Genomic DNA, 15996 nt, shown 5'->3' with positions numbered 1-15996 from the left:
AAACTAGTCTCGGGACGCGAACCGGGCGCGTCGCTATCCCTCTTGTCATAGTAGATTTGCAATTGTAGAATAACTCGTTCATTATTTAAATAATAGTAATTTAGAGTCAGTGAAACTAGAATAAGTAAACTATTGTGGAACCTGAATTATAAGTGCCATTGTGTTATTGATTGTGCGTTTCCTTGGTCGAATATCCCTGTAGGCATCCTGGATAGGTACACATCCCTCATCGCAGAAGGCGAACTGGGACTTAGTACTAATCAGCGGGGTGTCAGACTGAGCTAGCTTAGACGCCCCGTTGCATAGTTATTTACATTTATTGTACAAAAAATTCGTCTCAACTGTCCCTTGCGTCATACTAATAATATTCCTTCCTATCTAATCGATACGAATTCAGTTACTGTGTGCTTACCATGAGTTTTAGGTGTACCTACTCGCTAGCGAGTGAGTCAAAAATTATATGAAAATTTTAAATCTTGAAAGTAGCCAGTAGGGGCGCTGCACAATTTGTCATCCATTACATGTTATTCTTTACGCAGTCGCTAGCGAGCACACCTAACGTAAACTCATGGTAAGCACACTGACAATTTCCAGGTCTTTGGTCGATTATCCGCACCAAATTAAAGACTTGGTCACCCCACCACCACAGGGGAGTCCACTCGATTTACCGCTCCAGTGTTTTCTTGTACCTACGTAAATATTTCACGCCACTGTGGGCGAATTAAATCCGCCGTGAATCATTACGCGCCGCTTGAATATTGACGCGATGGCTGAAGGTGGAAGTTAGTTTACACGTGCTAGGATTCTGTAGTGAACTTGTGGTATAAATATTAGTAGAGGCTGCTTTATATATTGCGATGGGGCTGCAAGTTTCTGGAACGTAGGACGTCCATTAACAAAGCAGACAGATGACCTCGGAAAGGTAGCAGAAAGGCGCTGGATGCAGCTACCGACCGACCAATTTGGAAATCAGTGGGGTAGGCCTATATTCAGTTGATATCCTGTGGCTAAAATGATGATGTAAATTAACGAGTAATATTATGATCGGATATAAACGATGTCTACAAATTACGAAAGTTCTCAAATAGTTATTAAGGACTGAGGAGGTGGGTTGGACCTCCTCCTCATTGGACCGATGAATACATGAAGACAGCTGGCAGCGAGATATAAAGAGCGGGAAATTGTGCTTTGTGGAGTTTCTTGAGTCACATCCATTGGACTACCATAGGTTGAAGTAGATAAATAGATAGAGCACACCTTAATATACACTACACAAGACAAGCAAAGCAGAGAAAGAAATGCAAAGAGACAACACAATTTAGGCAGTCTTATCGCTATAAATCTATCTCTTCCAGAAGTAATAATAATAATAATAATAATAAGTTCTTTCTAGTACAGGTATCATACCCAAACACTTGCACCATAGCCTAAAACTCATCGATCTCCCTGAAAATAGTTACATCACAATGCAGAAAGCAGCGATATTAAACACTTGCCGAATAGTTCGTCGTTTCCTTCAGGATGAGCCTGCCACTTCTGCTGGCCCATCGTAATATAAACACTTAATTAATCTTATTATAGATCAGGTACTTGGCAATGCCCGTAGCTGATCTTTAATTTTCCAGCTTTTAAGCTGAGGTGGAAAAAGCAAAAAATATAAATAATAATAATAAAGTTTATTTCGGTAACTTTTACACATTTTTCATTACAAGTATTTGGGGCTTCCCAAAAAAAGCAACCAGTTTTGCTTGTGTTAGGAAGCTCCGCTCTTCTATGTATAGTAAAATTACAAAATAAATGATACTATTAGCAAAAGCGTTAGTGCCATAACTAATACGAAACAATTTTGAGTAAGTATGTGTGTGTGTGTGTGTGTGTGTGTGTGTGTGTGTGTGTGTGTGTGTGTGTGTGTGTGTGTGTGTGTGTGTGTGTGTGTGTGTGTGTGTGTGCGTGTGTGTGTGTGTGTGTGAGAGTGAGTGTGTGTGTGTGTGTCTGGTTAGAATAAGATAATAGAAGTAACTGTAATCAAATCGCTAAAGTATTATTTTTCTTCTATCAAGACTTTTCTTTTCGCTCTCTAGCTATCTCTGGTGTGTGACATGACCGTTACTCCAGTGGGATTCGAACCCGTTACCCCCACTATGATTCTTTTCGCTATCTTTGAAGCTTAGCTCAACAATAACAACCTAACTTTATAAGTACCCAAAGATAAGTAACAACCTGTAATTTGTGTAAAATTTGTCTCGTACACAATTATAATAATTAACGTTGTTAATCATACCTAAACAATAGCTTATGAAAGTTTCGAGGCTCAGACAATGCGTCGAGGTAGATTAATCTTCATTATTTTAGTCCTTGATGTAGTCGAGATTAATGTACCCAAGGTGAAATCTTTCTTTTGTGGACGATGAATTGGTAAAAAGATTACAAGATTGTCACAATTTGAAATTCTAATACTTAAGATGAATTGCACCACCTAACTTTAACCGTAACTACAACGATAGCCGGTGTATTTTGTATGGAGTTTGACAGATTTTTGACGTTTGTTAAAGTTAAAGTCAGATGGTGCAACTCAGCCTTAGTAATTGTTTTCGACCATCATTTAAATTATTTAATTTTAGTCTTTAACTAGCCCTTCAAACATACATAGATGAATCAATTGGTCACAAGTGACCGAAGGTTTGATGGGCAAGGACATTATTGTCCTTCATCTCATTAGATGACTAGATAAAGGGCTAATGTTTGAGTGTTATCGGTATACGCTAAATTATCCATGCATGGGTGCACACGCACACTACAATAATGACGGTCGGATTGCTCGGATCAAAATCCCCGCACCCCGTCGACCAAAAATTGGTGGATTTTTATTTCTTTCAAAGAAAACTTATCTAAATCAATTCATCTGTTTGAGATGAGATGGGACAAACAAACAACAATCAAATCTTTCCTCTTTTTATTATTAGTGTAGACTACGAAACTTCTTACACTTGAACCACACTAGAATCAAGAGATAGCAAAACTAAGACACCTTTAATTGCTTTCAAGAATCTCGGTCCGCTCTGTACTCGTTGCATACATTAAAATGATTTCCCCATTCAACATGATTTATTGGAAAATAAGATAAAAGCCTTTTTGATCTGTGATTCGGGGAAAGAATCAATGGACACTAACGCCCGTATTCACAAACATTACCATGAGATCTCACAGTGCGCGTGGACGCACAGGGTGACACACGAACCAATCGTAGAGCTCTATTCAACGTTGTGCGTTCGATTTGTTGCTTCACTTAAGCAAGTATCGTTTGTGAATAAGGGCATAAAGCTGACTTGCTGCACCACCTAACTTTGACCGTAACTATAACGATAACCGGCGGTTTTTGTATGGAGTTTGACAGATTTTTGACGTTTGTCAAAGTTAAAGTAAGATGGTGCAACCCAGCCTAAGAATTCCTTTTTACATTAGGTATGTATTAATTTTTATTGCAATATCGCATTTATTAAAAAGGCATAAGGCACCGGAGTTGTTTACCTTGATTTGCCGTAGTTTGTACAATATAGGGTGTCTCCGACTAAGTGAGTCAAAGAAAACAGATTTATGTCAATATTATGTATTTAAATATGATGTTGGAACTTGAAATTCGTAGAATTAAGCCCGTGATGCTTTAAGTGTTTGAAGTAAATAAGTTCATATTTGACTTTAAATCTAGTTTTGAGTGACTTCGATGTCTAGACGGCGTTTACCAACGAAGGGCGAAATTGATTTTCAAGCATACATATATTGAGACTTTTGATTGGTTCATCATTATTCCAGCCTATGACGTCAATAATTTCCAGATTAGTCGGTTGAAAGATTGAATCCAGCGCCCCAGGAGAGGCCTAGTTTAGTAGTGGACGTGCTGTGGCTGAAATGATGTTGAAAGAAAGATTAAAAAAAAAAAAACGATTGTATCGAACTTTGATCGTTCTTCTATAATACGGACCGGTCTCTTAAGTACTATGGAATCAATAACCCTCCTTCTGGCGCAGTCGGGTAAAAAACTAATACACATTATTGCTCTCAAGAATCCCCATCCCCTATGCATAGATTAACCTGCTCCCTCCACTGAAGCATACAATACTTCATGTATGGAATACGTTTGAAATGTACATGAAAGCCTCGGAAATTCGTGGAACCGAATCAATGTAACTTAACCACATGTGTAGAAATCGTACAGAACGATTTACCAGGAATATCTTTATTATTCCAAGTACTGAATATTATACAATATTATGGTCTCGGACGCAGCGGTTCAAAGGGAAAAAATTGACAAGTTTGATGATATAAGCCTGAGGCAAAGGTGTCATAAGTTATTTTTATCTCAATACTATTATAAAAGAGCCTATAATTTTAAGTTCCTGCTTGTGATTCAATGAATTGCTGTGTCGTTTTCGATTTGTGTTATAATGAGATTTAATATGCCACATTGTAAAGTTTCATCAAAGTCCGTTCAGTATTTTATGCGTAAAAGAGCAACAAACACATCCACCCACCAGATCATCAGAAATTTCACTTTTAAAATAAATTAAAGTTTAGATTAATTTGTAGATTCATGTCTGCATCCTGTATAAGGCTACTAACAATGGAGTAGATTTTAAGTCTGAAAAAATCAAAGCACAAAATAATATTCTGTGAAGATCTCAATGACACTACATCACTGGACTCTACGTTACAATATCACTATGATATCGATAAAACTCTGAGAAATAGGGTACAGTTACGCGGGAAAATGTCCCATCATTCTTTTAAAATGGTCCCAATTTTTCCTATACGGCCTACGAGCACGCATGACCATTGAGTTTGGTGTTCAAAAACGTTTTTTATTGGACAGTGTCTAAAGTCTGTTTTTCCTTGTACACTTTTGAAATTAGAAAGAAATGAACGTAGAGGCGCAAATCACACCCAGTGGGGCGTCTGCGAAGAGTTATCAATCTTTCTATACAGAACCCGTTTCAGCGCTTATTTATGTTTGGTCTACGGTTTTCGAAATGAAAAAGATAAGGGTCAATTGTGTATTGTCTGACGCTTTACGTGTTTGTAATGTATTGTTTTTATGGCTCTGGTACATGGGTAGCGTGAATTTTCATATGGATTGGAGCTAAAGCCGGGTCCAGACGGGTGTAACGCGTACTCGTAGTGGAATGTATCGTGTAATGTAATGGAAATAGTATGGGCAGCGCTTTACATGTAATGCTCGTAGTATCGTCCACACGTAGAATTCGTGTTACATTACACGTAAGAACATTACACCTTACACCCGCCTTAAGAAAGGTCGCGTCGCAGTAGCATCACCTTAACGTCGCGCGTACGGTTGTGCCAGTCTTTATTTATGTGGTGCCTTTTATTAGAACTTAGCACGTCCATGGTCCAAGGTCAAGTTGTTTCGCGCAACCTTTTTGTGTTGAGAGCACAGAAGTAAGATAATTCTAACAATATTACCCCTTTCCCTAAATTCTAGAGCTTTAATAAGAAAGAAAGAAGTTGATTTTCAATTGTGTACTACTTATTTATTTGATCAATGATCACCAACAAGGTTGCATTGTAGCATTCACAAAGAATAGTCAAAGTTGGTTTAAAGAAGAATCATACCCAAAAGGCAATAAAAGAGAAATACAGGCAACACCTCAAACTGAAAAATGGCTCTACAGTCTACACTCAACCCCCCTATTAATAAAAGTTACCCTTAGTTGAACTCTGGCTAAATTGTCATTCAGTATAGAAATGTCATTTTAATCCAGAGTTCATCCTAGGTGTAACTTTTTATTAAGAAGGTACGAGTATATTTAAATGTAGTTTTGTTTTGCAACAAAAGTATGTTTTTGACTATACAATGCGATTAGTAGCATGTCTCAACAACAATACAAGATAAAACTAGTCCTTTACTTGCAAAAAGCCTGTGACATTCCAAATGGATTATACTACGTTGCCGCCAGCCATTACCGGGCGTATAAATCACTGCTACAATACAAATATGAAGATTTCTTGCGAAAACATTCGACTCTGTCGCTTTTAAGATATTTATGGCATGGTAAAAGAGGTTTTTACTTCTTTTATTGAAGTTGGAAAACGATTTTTTCCACTTATTGACTAAGTACATGAGTCTACTCAATCTATCTAATATCTATAAAAGCGAAAGGTCACTGATTGACTGAAACCACAAGTGCTAGGAGTCTTAAATTTTGTACGCGGGTTCCTTTTAGAACGTAGGTGCTCACTAAGACGGGATTTTGAAAAATTCAACCCCTAAGGGGGTAAAACGGGATCCACGAGTATGAAGTCGCGGGCGGCCGCTAGTACTCAAATATTTATTGCTAACTGTTACCTGTACCCTATCGAGCACGCAATTTGAGGTCTAGGAGAGAAGATTCTTATCTATTAACAACGTAGATACCTACAAAAATAAATAAATAATTTATTAACAACAATGCTTTATCAAAGTTCAAAATAATTAGTGTCCCAAAAAGACCGTGCCAAACCTAAGGAAAAGACAGACTAATGGATAGCTAGGGACTGGAATTCGCTGCCTGCTACTGTCTTTCCTGAACACTATAATCCGGGCCTTTTCAAGGTGAGAGTGAATAGGCACTTACAGGGCAGACATGTACCATCCTAGACTGCATCTCACTTAACACTAAGTGCGATTGCGGTCCTTTAGAAGGTCCTTTTTCTTTTTTTCCTGCCTTGTCTTACATAAAAATATCTAGACAAAGAGAATAGATTTTAGTACACAGTATATTATTTGTGATCTTCGCACAACTTGCTCCTATTGGGATTCAAACCCACGTTCGCTGACTTTTTTTGGGTGTAAGGGGCAGGCTGGCAAAAACTCAAATGGGGAATTCACTATCTTGAATTCGATATTTATTGCGCTGACCTTTATTTATACATTTTCTTTTTTCGCTACTGTAAGAACTCAACATTTATTAAATAAAAAGTACAAGACAAGCTCTGAGGGTTTTGTGTATTTCAACAAATTAGCCACAATAAAATAAAGTATCTATTGTTTGGGGGTCACTGTTGATCCTTGCGTATGACGTAACACTTTAGTAGTTAATATTTACTCAATTATTAAGTTAATCAAATATTATGTAAAAAACAAATTATGATCAAAATCCACCTAAAATTGGTACTAATGTGGTATTAGTATATCCTTTCTATTTAACTTTTCAATAACCAAATTAAGTTATGTATTCAAGTATCTGAAGAACGAAATTGACGTTTTGACAGAAATATATTTATGTGTTCAATATGCCAATCACTTTTATGTAAATGGCAACGAAATCTCCCAATGATCCAGCCAATTTCAAGGGATATATCCTAAATAGCACAATAAAATGCGGGTGTTTAGTTTTATTGCTTTTTATTGGATTTCGTGTGATAACTTCTTTAGACGATAAACCGAAAACAGAGTAAAACGACTTGTATTAAAAAAATATCAATATGTGGAACGTGTTATTCGGTTTCGTGGCAGGTTTTTTTTGTAACCGAATTTTTTATATTGATTTTATATTGTTTGGCGAAATTAAATGAAAATAAAGAAGAAAGTTTAGATTAAGACCACTTCATTAAACGAACTCTGCACACGTTTAAACTAACGTTTCATTGCCGACCTTAAAGCAACATTTCTCCAGGAACACCTGAGCATTCCCGAGCAAAAGTCCTGGTCGGTGAAGCAAAAGTGAAGCGAATATTACAAATTCAACCCGAGCGGCGCTGGTTAAATCACTCGGAAACCAGCTCGTTCGGTCGAAATGCATTTCGGGGCGGAACGTCTTGTCATTCTAGCGTACATGATGTAAGGTGTTCGGAGATATTTGGTTTATTTTATCTTGTATCACGATGATATTAAATCTTTGGCTCAAAAAATCTTTACAATTAATTACTCCATTACAAAATCTACATGGATCGATGGTTTCAGCATCGAACTGCTGATTTTGAATACGAATTAAAGCCCCGTTGACTGCTGTATTATTGTGATGAACCTTATTCCTAACAACTATCAAGAGTGAGTATTAAGCCATGTATTCATTAGGCAACTTTTGTTGATAAACACTGTTTATAAACTGTTCATAAACAATGTTTCATAATGTTTCATCATATCTGTAAACAGTTTACAAACAATCCATAAACATAGGTGATGAAATTTTGTTTATGATACATGTTGCCGTGCTCCCCGCTATGAGTGGAGAGCAAGTGTGGACGGCCAAGTTTCAGAAACCTGTGTTTATGGTAAACTTGTTTCACACTAGTCATAAACAGTTTATCAACAAATGTTGCCTAATGAATACATGGCTTTAGGCACTAACAGAGCAGGTAATAATGTACATCAGGTTCGATTGCGGTCAAATGCCTGTTTTGTTAAATACTGTTTTTTTTTCGTTCTTACTTTAAATTTAATAAAATTCAACCATTAAATCCACAACGAGAACTACACATACATTGAGATGCACATCTCAAAAGTCAACCTAATGTATGTAAATCAGTACTCGTTCCAGGAACGTTTGCTCATGAAGGCGATTTATTCAGGCACATCAGCAGAACCGCGGCTCAAACATGTAGCTGCTGCAAATTTCATTACCCTGGTTTATTCGATAGTTCAGGCGCCGTCGAGCCAGTATTTACTCCGCTGCCTGTGAGGCAGAGGTTCTTAAAGTTTTCAATTCAATTTTATCTCGAATCATGTAAGATTTTTCTTCGCGTCTATGAAAATGGTAGACGGCTTTCTTCAAGTGGACAGTTGGACTTTTCCTAAGCCGCAGAGCCTCTACTACATTAAAAAACAAAAAAGATCTCATGTTTCGGAATAACTAGCTAGTCAACTGGAAGATAATGCCATTATGTCAAAAGTTTGTCCGTACAATGTCACTCAATAACTAGAAGTCCCAAGCAAAGAACGGTTTCTCGCGTAACTGAAGCTAGCAATGGTGGATCGGTATGGTGCTTTACATTACATTGTGCAATAGCCATTACTACGCATTTTTTAGCGTTGTATGTCCACCACCCGCACCGCGTAGCATGCTACGCCGTAGTATAGCATTGAACTACGTCGTAGCGTACTTTTGCTACGTGATTTTCGTAGCGCGTAGACAAATATTTCATTCCTTTGTGCATCGTTTGTGCACCCTGTGCAAGCATTGGGGGGAGGCCTATGTTCAGCAGTGGACGTCCTATGGCTGATGATGATGATGATGATTGTGGTTAACATAGTTTTATTCTTTAGTAGGATGTTGGTTACAAATCAAAGGACAAATTTTCTGGCATTGCCTAGTTACTTAATTTAACTAAAATCATCAGTAATATTTTTTCTTTTTAAGGAACCTAAACAGTGACTAAAAGGCACTGTTTGAGAACCACATGCCGGTCCTTCACACGCCTGATAATGAGAAACGTTACGCACACGAAGATGAATATGAATCATGCGTTTGATGTAACCGCGACAATGATTGATGATAATCATTTTCATTGGTAATTATCATTTCCTATACCGGTGGTATTGTGTTATGAACTCAGACAAACTATTTGAATAGACGAATGTCATTCTAATCATCAGAGATGCCATCTGTTTCTTACTTCCTCGATCTTCTTGTTTAATTTATCGCAAGGCAAATAATATTTTTGGAAAAAAGTGTAGTAGACAATTCGACCGTTTCGATCTCTCTCCCGCCACTGAATTTACTCCGTGGAACAAAGATCAACAACTTGACCGCCAATAAAAATCATTGGATCTCCAATAAAATAAAACATAAATGATTAGAAAAACATCGAAGCAATTGATGAAAATGCCAAATGGATGACGAATTGATCAAAAGTGAAAATGTCCCTTAATAAAATAAAATCAAATTATATTTCTTCAATTTGGACCAGTATTTTGGCACTTATTAATGTCAAAAATAACTAAAAAAAGGTAGCCTTTAAAAATACACTATAAAAAGTGGCCGAAGTGTCTATAGCGTTGATTATTCTGTAGTTATCAACAACGCGTCATTACACTATGATTGATCGTTCATAATGAACTTGAAAGTAAACAAATCAACACTTAAAACAATAATGATAAAATAATAGTGTGTTTTATTCCTGCTACGAGTATATCGAGTATGGAACCATGAACACACACGTGGACTGCAATTATGGTGCGTGTGACCATAATAATATTATGGGGTTAATAATAAAAGGGTGCTGACTCACATCGAGTGTTTGTGTGTAATCCAATTTTGGATCTTGAGCAATATGGTTTGTCGTAAAGCTAATAAAAGAACGTTCTTTTGTTTCATACGCACAGGGATGCCCGGTGTGGGAGCTTCTTTAATTTCTCTAACAATAGATTATATTCTTCTTTACTAAATTCTCTAGATACTAAAGTTTGATAAAATAGTATATTTGTTATCCTGATAATAATAACTATGATATATTGTTTTATGAAGTTTCACCAAAATATCCTTTTAGCACTTATTGAACTAACTTTAATAACTATGAATCCATCTTAGTTTCAAAAGCGTACAATAAATATAACAACAAGTAAATGAACAACAAAGCATTTATTTGTTTTGATACAGAGAGAACAAAGTTAATAGCTAAGCTGTATTTATTGCTCTAGTTTAAACCGCGGTTAATTACAATGCTCGGAGCTCCAATAGATAACAATAGTTTAGTATTTTGCGGTAGTTTTGTAATAGAAGTTATTTCGCTGCTGGACTTTGCGATTGCGGTGTTTTTAGCGCGATTTGTGGGCTGCACAATTATACCCAATTAATTTAGATATTAGTCCCATGTGTATAAACTAGATGGTTTTACAAACTTGTTACATAATCCTTTAATTATTGAAGGCTGGGTAGCACCATCTTACTTTAACTTTGACAAATGTCAAGAATCTGTCAAACTCCATACAAAAAGGACCGGTTATCGTTATAGTGAGTGCAACTCAGGTTGAATGTTCAAAACCACACAAAAAAACAAAAACCTAATTGCACATGAACTATATTCGTAGTGCTTAAAACTGATTCTATAAATTACCTATTTTAATAACTAACGTCCGTATTCACAAACATTACTATGAGGTCTCACAGTGCGCGTGAACGCACAGGGTGACACACGAACCAATCACAGAGCTCTATTCAACGCTGTGCGTTCGATTTGCTGCTTCACTTTTAAGCAAGCAACGGGCGTAATGAACGCCTAAGTTGAAGTATGTAACTAACACTTTAGCTAACATTTTCATGGCATATTCTAACTGACGTTAAACTAGCGGTGTGCCGATTAACTTGAAAGTGATTTACTGTGCAGTGCTGACGGCTTCCTCATAATAGATTTTAGCTCCAGTATTTTATAAACTTCACGTGCTGCCTAGCTAGTGTTGTAAGAGACTTAAGTCCTGATGTCTGATAATAATGGCATATCGAGTTCTGAAGTCCATCTATAAGGTGGTCCGATGAACTCATAAAGGTAGCAGGAAGGCGCTGGATGCTGGCCGCTACCAACCGCGCGATGTGGAAATCATTGGGAGACCTATATTCAGCAATGGACGCTCTGTGGCTGAAATGATGATGATGATGTTCTGAAGGCTCAATTCTTTTCAAACATTCGCACAAGTACAGCTCAAGTACATGAGTGAGTTTATTAAAAAAGACTTGACTTACAGAAAACTTAATTATGACTTAGTCTTTTTAAAAGAATTCGGTGGGACTGGGTCTTCTTAGTCCCAAGTTAATACTGTGGATTTGGACTTTCAATTTTAAGTCAGTGCTCGTGAGGTGTGGTAACTTCTATTACCGCTCAAGAAAATAAAATCTTAGCAAGAAAATGATACGTAGGTACTCTTATTGTAAAGATTCAAAAGACTGACTCTTTGAGACATGCAAAATGTCTCGAGTCTCAAATTTAAGACTAAAGAGTTCAAGTCTTTTACAACACTATCCCTCACACTGGTCTGAAGTTTAAATCATATATCGTGATATCAATATTTCAGACGTAGCGTCGGACGTTACTTCACTTGTGGCAATTTTCAGCACTACAAAATATCATGTTGGGGGAAATACTGAAACGTTATTTGCTACTTGAAATCTCAAGAACGTTGAGTTGAGACTTTATTATAAATACGTTGGGCAAAATAGGTTTTAGGTATTGCGAGTTGTTGAAGAAAAAATAAAAAAGTTGTTTTAGTATTTAAAAATAAGTAAGGTAAACTTCCAGTCATTGGCTATTAAAGGCATTATAGTCGAGATATTGGGCAGTTTTTTATTTAATTAAAAATAGCATTTTTATTTCAATAACTAAGGTTGAGTTGCACCTAACTTTAACGGTAAATTGAACTATTACTGGTGCTTTTTGTATGGAGTTTGACAGATTTTTGATGTTTGTTAAAGTTAAAGTAACCCAGCCTAAGAGAATACGACTAATGGAGATAAAAGTTGTAATTTGAATTTTGAAGTTTTATTCAGTTTAAGGACGTTCAAGGGGTGTGTTATCTAATGATTGGAAGTTTATCCGATTAAGATTACGGTACATTAAACCGATTTAAAATAAAATTTAATTGATATGAATCATAAAGTACCTATTACTAATACAAAAAAAACGTGCAAAGTCACAAGCGAAGGCTAGTTGAAACACATACTCGTAGAAACAACAGAACGTANACTTGCTTTTAGGTTACATTTTTTTTGCAAGTTATTTAATATTCAACTAATGGTGTATAGTCATGATGAAATTATAAGTGTTTTCTCCATTATCAATGAAAATAACTGATAAAATTTGATTTCTAACGGTCATTTTAACGGTGGGTAATCACTGTACGTAAATCTGTATATTTTTAGTTATTGCCCACCATCATTTCAGTTATTGCCATATGTTAATGTATAGTTATTGCCCAGGGCAATTATTATACGAGTGTTGCCACCATGCAGTAGCAGTGTTTAAGTTGCTCATTGCTAGACTTGTTTTGCAATTTACAGGCATAAATATTGAAATGGCTTTTAATGTTTCATTTTCAGTATGCCAAAGACTCCAAAAGTTCAATATAGTATAGAAAATTTGCAAAAACCGATCACAGCTGTACAAGATGTATCCAACAATTTATCTACAAGATAAATTGCTGAAAAATATGGTTTGGCTTGAAAAAATTGATAAAAATTCAAACGCAAATACAAAAAATGAAAATCCTACGTTAAATCTACTAGTGAAAATGTTAATTGTAAGGAAATAGATACAACTTTAGGGAAGAATAACCAACAGCTAATTGAACATTCTGAGCAACCACTTGAACTGATATCAAAGAAGATAAAAAAATAAATACATATAAAATTCAAATTTTTGCGTCATCTATGTTTTGAAGTAAATGATTCGGTCTCTACCGATTCTGACTCATCAACATCAGCTTAAGAAATATTTGATAATATTTGTTAATAAGGCCAAACGCAATTTATTTTGAAATTTTGAAGACTGCACGTAATAATAATGTGTAAGAATTTAAGTTTCATGCTTTGTTTTGTTTATTTAAAGCCTATTTTGTCATTTTAAAATTGATTATTTTGTTTTAAGATACTGGGCAATAACTGTGCTTTGATGTGGGCAATTAGTGTAAGTAATGGGCAATGACTGTACTTTTTGGAGGATTTTAAATTTATTTCAATATTTTCTAAGTTACGTAAGTTTTAACTAAAAACTATTAATATTCTGTTTAACAGTTTATTGAGTTATAAGAAAAAACTCATGAATGATCGATAATTAAAATACTTTCTTTAATTTTTCATCTCAATGTGTTTGAAATCTTTAAGTGGGCAATAGCTATACGGTTTACCCTACTAATCAGCACTGATGCCGAGCCGAATTCAATTTGGCCGCCCAAAAAGCGCATGAAACAAAAACCCGATCTGATCAACTGGACGAAATAAAATGAAACAAAACAACGAACGGCGCTGGACGAGAAAAACAAGCTGCGCACAATCTGGATCAAGCCTTATTTACTGAGCCCCCCTAATTGATACGGGGCCGAAAAGGACGCGTAGTAGGGCCACACAGGCAGCGGTTGTACCAGCGGGGATAAAACACCTGGGACCTTTTATACGCACCTGGGATCTGTCATAGGCAAGGTGACACGACAGTGTTCAAAACTACATATGGTTTTTTTTTGTAAAATCTCGTACACACAGTGTGTAGGGGTTGTAGCAGCGGGGGTAAAACACCTGGGATCTTATATACGCACCTGGGATCTGTCATAGGCAAGGTGACACGACAGTGTTCAAAACTACATATGGTTTTTTTTGTAAAATCTCGTACACACAGTGTGTAGGGGTTGTAGCAGCGGGGGTAAAACACCTGGGGCTTTTTATAGGTACCTACCTGGGATCTGTCATAGGACTCAAAACTACATATGGTTTTGTAAAATGTTGTACACACAGTACAACATGTATATGTAGTCTCAACAATATCAATTGAGTATTGAGTAGGACAACACTCACTCTTTTCGTTGATGTCGTAACAGCAGAATGATTTGATTATATCGTATCTCTATCTTATTAAAAGCATTCAAAGTACCTAGAATTATGTACAAAAAATATTGTTTTCTTCACTATCTACCTCGAAAGAACCACGCCCACTATTGCCACTGCAATCTAGCCGAAGAAATTTTATATTAACAGACCGGCCATATTAGTTCCATTAAATAACTGATTTTGTTTCGTCAATAACTCTTGATAGAAACTTAAAAACTTGAAAAACTTTCACAAACTTTATGGCCCAAACGTGACATTACAGTTCGTTAGATCGTATCATATCTACATCACTGTTACCTACACGTTAGGCATATCCAATCTGACAGTTGCCAGCGTTGTTTATGTCCGATATGGGGTCCCGAATTCCACTGAAATTTCTACCCTCCACCTTATAACTAAGGTCGAGAATCGCGGTTTTAGGAGCCTCAAATTTGATACCAAAAGCCACGTAAGATATAGAGCTGTACAACACAATCCTTATTAAACAGGACATCTGTCTTCCCAGGATTCTACAAGTGGACAAGTTCCTTGGAGTACGAGTAATTGGTCATTTGTGCTTCAGTCTGATAGTGAGGAACTTTGGAGTGTTCTAGGTTATTAGTGATAATTAGTAATAGCTATAATGAACTACCCATCGGGTATGGCTCAGGGAAAATACGTCTTTATTTTGATATCGGGTGAGTCTTTTTTGATAAGAAGGCATCAAGAAGGAAGTTGGTAATAGGAGTAATTTCTAATTGCCTGCTTTTTTAAATAAAATCGTACGTATTTCGAACTCTAATGTGGGAAATCCTTTAGTTTTAAGAACTGTGATCGCCAATCGCAGATTTTGAGTGACTCCACTTCAACGAAATACTTTAAGGTCGAGTTGTACTATCTTACCATTACTTTGACAAACGTCAAAAATCTGTCAAACTTCATACAAAAAGCACTATTTATTGTTACTGTTATATTATGGTGGTGCAACTCAGCCTAAGATGATATTTTTTACGATCAAAGTTGATATTTTTATGAGCACAGTCATTTCCTCGAAGACACAAAGGTTATATTCCCAAAGCTGTTCTCGCTTAGTCACTTTTGCTTTTGCCTTGATACTTACGTAAAAAAGCTACGGCGACCCTGTGCTAATTTCGTGTTAAAACGGGTCGAATTCGTTTGCATTCGTCAGCGTTTTTAGGCAAATTACTAAAGCACTGTCCTGGATTTCGCAGAGAAAAAGCACCCTTCAGTTTGAATAAAGATGGAGCGGTTTTAAGTGGGTTGAAAAAGTGAAGTATTGGTTTTGTTAATGGATCGACAGATTTAATTAAAAATATGATAATATAATACGTATTGTAATGTATTATCATAATTTTAGAGGGAAATATTATGAAGAAAACGAAATTTATAAAACACAAAAATGTTTAAACTAAGGTATGAGGAGTAAGTAATATGGTTCGGAAGCTCATTATTGCTCATTATTATGTGGCCAGCATGG

Source organism: Ostrinia furnacalis, unplaced genomic scaffold (assembly GCF_004193835.3).
Source record: "Ostrinia furnacalis isolate ACB-3 unplaced genomic scaffold, ASM419383v2 OfSCF4045, whole genome shotgun sequence".
Classification (NCBI taxonomy): Eukaryota; Metazoa; Arthropoda; class Insecta; order Lepidoptera; family Crambidae; genus Ostrinia; species Ostrinia furnacalis.
Note: the sequence above shows the minus strand (reverse complement) of the source record.